Source organism: Trichosurus vulpecula, chromosome 6 (genome assembly GCF_011100635.1).
Source record: "Trichosurus vulpecula isolate mTriVul1 chromosome 6, mTriVul1.pri, whole genome shotgun sequence".
NCBI classification, from domain to species: domain Eukaryota; kingdom Metazoa; phylum Chordata; class Mammalia; order Diprotodontia; family Phalangeridae; genus Trichosurus; species Trichosurus vulpecula.
Genome location: NC_050578.1, coordinates 74,446,299 through 74,450,796, shown reverse-complemented (window position 1 = coordinate 74,450,796; position 4,498 = coordinate 74,446,299). Strand labels below are relative to the sequence as shown.

The 4,498-nt window shown below is 39.2% G+C and overlaps 1 pseudogene; it reads right to left on the bottom strand.

The window, feature by feature from the left end:
- Window positions 1–2,405: 2,405 nt before the first annotated feature.
- LOC118854185 lies at window positions 2,406–3,613 on the bottom strand (annotated as a pseudogene).
- Between the last annotated feature and the right edge of the window lie 885 nt (window positions 3,614–4,498).

Below are 4,498 nucleotides of genomic sequence, written 5' to 3'. Positions count from 1 at the left end.
AACAAAATGAACAGAAAGAGAAAAAGAACCAAATAGCAAGGATAATGCATACTATTCATACTATCTTTTTCTTTACACAATAACTCATTTTTCGTTCCTTTCAGCAAACAAACTGCTCACATAGGAAAGGGTCAGTACCTTACACAATTTTTCTGAGGGGGGGTAGCAAATTCATAATGTAAAATGACAGTAAATATTAAAAAAATCAGTTATAGGTAAAACACTCACAAATGGACTTTTAAAGTGTGATTCTGCCTTTTATTTTTTATAATTTGATTCTTCAAGTGGTCAGGCTGCTCTCTCCCTCTGATTGGACAGAATGGAGGGCATACATTGGAGACTTCCTCCATTTATGATACTCCATTTAAGGCAGGGTCCCAGGGTAGCCATCTCATCTCCCCTCCCACCCCCATCCCCGCTCAATGCCTTCACTGCTCCCCTTGTGCTGATACCTTCTCCCTTAGAGAGTGAGCTTTTCAGCATGTTTTATGTTTTTCTCCCATTAGAATGTGAACTTCTTGAGAATAGGTATTATCTTTTGCCTATGTTTGTATTCCCAGTGCTTAGCACAGTGCCTGGCACACAGTAGGTCCTTAATAAATGTTATTGACTGACTGACTGACTGAGTTACGATCTGGAAAAAGACAAGTAGTAGTTAATCCTCCCCAGTCTGTTCCCAGAATTCAACATTGCATCTACCTTATTGTTTCATTTGTGTTCGCAATGCCTGGTGTGCACTCTTATCAATTCTGCCTTTTTGAATCATTCTTTTGTCTTAAAAGTTTAGCTCAGGTGATATTTCCTCTCTAAAGTCTTCTCTCGTACTTCTGACTGTTAATTTCTCTTTCTACTCAAAGTACCATGAATTTACTTATTGGGCATATAGTGTATCTCTACAGTAAAGCTCAATCTCTTTGGGGTAAGAGATTATTTAATTTTTGTCTTTGTATATCCTGAACCTAGAACATTACAATGCATATAGATAGGCATACAACAAATGCTTATTGTATTGAATGGAATGCAGTCAATAGACGCAGACTCATTTGCACACAGAGATAGATACTGTAGTGTTTATTTACTCACTTATGGTAAAGAAAATACAAGAGAGATAAAACAGCAGTAACAAATTGGGTTAAAAAGAAACCTATGTGAAGAACAAGAAGCTTTGAAATGCCAGTCCATTAGGAAAGGACAAGTCTAAGAGGATTTTGCATGCTCCATTGGATGACCAGGGAATTCCTCATCCTGTTGTTCAGTTTGCACATTTAAAAGAGCTAGTCTGACAGTCGATGAGCTCAGTTGCACGTGAAGTCATGCCTACCTTTCAGTAGAAAGAGGATGAAGACAACAAAGAAGAATGAGCAGAAGGCTTGTGTTCCTTTCCTGTGAGAAATGTCATTAAGGTCCTATTAGTTGTGTAGAGCAAGCCATATATTAGTGTGTCTTGTGTTGTAAAGAGCAGTGAGATCTACAGCTAATAAATTATTGATAAAATTCCAAACTGGAAGGCAAAGCAAACTAACTTTTAGGGAATATTTCAGCTCATTGAATGAAAAATGGAAATTCTTTCTTCCTTACTGATATCTTACAAAAAGAACAAGTCTAGTTCAAATAGAAATAAAAAGGTTAAAGACAAAAAGATGGGTCAACTATACACTGAAATATTCACTGTGTATATGGTAACAAGGAACAAGAAAAAAGTTAGGTGTCCATCATTTTGGGAAAGACTGAACAAATTGTGGTACATGAATGTGATGAAATATCTCCTGTTTTGTAAGAAAAAAGAAATGGAAGAAGTCAGAGAATCATGGGAAGGCTTATGTGAACTGATACTTAGTGAAGAAGATGGAATGGAGGGGAGGGAAAAGCATACACAATGCCTATGATAATGTAAATGAAGGAAGGAAAAAAATATTCAGCACCTTGAGTATACAAGAAGATTACATTCTAATAAGGGAAGAAAATACACAAAAGGGAACTGAAAAATTGAAAAGCAAGGTGAAAGAGACTGGTTTGGAAGTTTGGAAGTCAACAAGAGAAGGAGGAATTAATGTCTGCCTGAGACCCTTCACAAATAGTGACTTCAGGAGGAACAATGAGGTAGGTCTTTAGGATGGATATTCCAAATTGAGAAGGCTGTAGGCACTGAGTGAAGTTTCAGGGTAAAATATAGCATGATTTGGAAGTTCTGGGACAAGGCTAGGAGGACAATGGAAAGAAAATGGGCTTTTTAAATAGAAAGAACCTATGTGATAAAACCAAAGACTACATACATATAATGACCAAGTTTGACCCTGGAAAAAAAAAAGAGGAGAAAATTAACTTCTCTCCTTCTTTTTTTTTTTTTTTTTTTAGCTCTGAAAAATTTATTGAGAATCCAGCAGCTCCAAGTTGGTCTGAAAACATTAGGCAACTTTTTCTTTCTCAACTCAGTCTTTTGTGAATGGTCCTGTGAAAGCTTTCTTCTCTTCCACAGTCTGGAACTGAAAGTTACCAAATTTGGATGTGGTGTCAATAAACTTCAGATCAGTCTTCTTGAGGACAACGTTTGGTCTGTACCAGCAGAGACTTTCGCAGGGTGAGGACATGCTTCTTGGTCCCGACAACACAGCCTTTCAGCATGATAAAGTCATTGGTCACCTCACCGTAGTGGACAAAGCCTCCCAGAGGGTTGATGCTCTTCTCAGACAGATCATAATCAGTGGAGGTGCTGTTCTTGATCAGCTTGCCATCCTTGATCTAGTAGCCCTGGTCAATTTTGTAGATCTTTTTGTTGATCTCAGTGCGATGGTGGTAGCCCTTCTGACCAGCTCGAGCCACAGAGAAGGCTACATGGGCCAGATGCCAAGCTCCAATACATGCCACCTTATGCAGACCTCGGGTTTTTTGGGGAAGTTTCTTGGTGTGCCAGTGGCTGGTGACACCTTTGTAACCCTTGCTCTTGGTCATTCCAATGACATCAATCATCTTGTCAGACCCAAATGCAGTGGACACCGGCACCTGCTGCTCCAGCTTCTCATGGGCCCAGTCCAGTTTCTCAGCCACACTCCTGCCATTCACCTGGATCTCCATCAGGTGAGACTTCTTCTGCCTCAGAGGGAGCAGCCGCATCTGGGTGTGGGCAATGATGCGGATCACCTGGCAGTACACCTTCATGCTGTTGAAATCTTTCTCCATCTGCTTTTTGCCATCATCTTGCCGCTTTTTGCAGTACTTGGTGAAGGCTTTTTTCTTGGACTTATGCCAGTCCTTATAGAACCACCTCTTACACTCATCACTGATGTGCTCAGCAAAGATGGTTTTGAAGCTCTGCAGGCCTCACGGGGTTTGCAAATAGCCCACAATGCCTACAATGACCATGGAGGGGGCGTGTTTCTACTATGGTGATGGCCTCAATCACTTCCTTCTTGCTGACCTTTGAGCCAGGCTTGTCCACCTCTAGAATGATGTGGGTCATGCCTGCCTTATAGCCCAGAAAGGGTGTCAGGTGGATGGGCTTGGTGGGGTCATCTTTAGGGAAGCTCTTCACCTTTCTCCGGTGCCTGTTGCTTCTGTGTCAAGGCAGGAAGCCCAGAGACCCATGCATGGGAGCGGAGAATTTCCTGTGGGACATAATTCTGTAGCACCGGACACTGCTGCCAAAGTAAGTCACTTCTCCCCTTTCTTTTCAAAGGTGGGGACTATGTTTGTTGAACACTGAATATATTATCAGACTCAGCTTATGTCAGTTAGTTTTTTGAACTGATTTTTACATGAAATTATTTTATTTTATTTTTTCAGATTACATGTAAAAACAATTTTTAACTTTCATTTTTTTTTTAAAAATTGCATTCCAAATTCCCTATTCCCACACCTTTCTGCGATGGCAAGCAATTAGATATAGATTGTGCATTCGCAGTTATTCGAAATATCTTTCCATATTATCCATGTTGCAAAGGACAACTACAATCCTATCTATATCTTGTTTGATCACAAATTCTTCCCCTATCCATAGAACTGACAGGTAAACTATTCCATGCTCTTGTAACTTGCTTATGGTATCTCCTTTTACGTCTAAAGTATGTACCCATTTTGACCTTATCTTGGTGTACAGTATGAGATGTTGGTATATACCTAGTTTCTCCCAAACTGCTTTCCTGTTTTCCTACCAATTTTTGACAAATAGTGAATTCTTACCTCAAAAGTCTGAATTTTGGGGTTTTTAAAACCCTAGATTAGTATGATCATTTATTATTGTGTGTTGTATATCAAATCTAAGTCAATGATCCACAACTCTACTGCCTGGTCATTACCAGATTGTTTTGATGATCATCACTTTGCAATACAGTTTGAAATCTGTGACTACTAGACCACCTTCCTTCACTTTTTTTTCCCACTAATTATCTTAATAGTCTTGACATTTTGTTTTCTTCAGATGAATTTTGTTACTATTTTTTCTAGTTATATAAAATAATTTTTGGTAGTTTGGTTGGCATGGCACTGAGTAAGTAAATTAGTT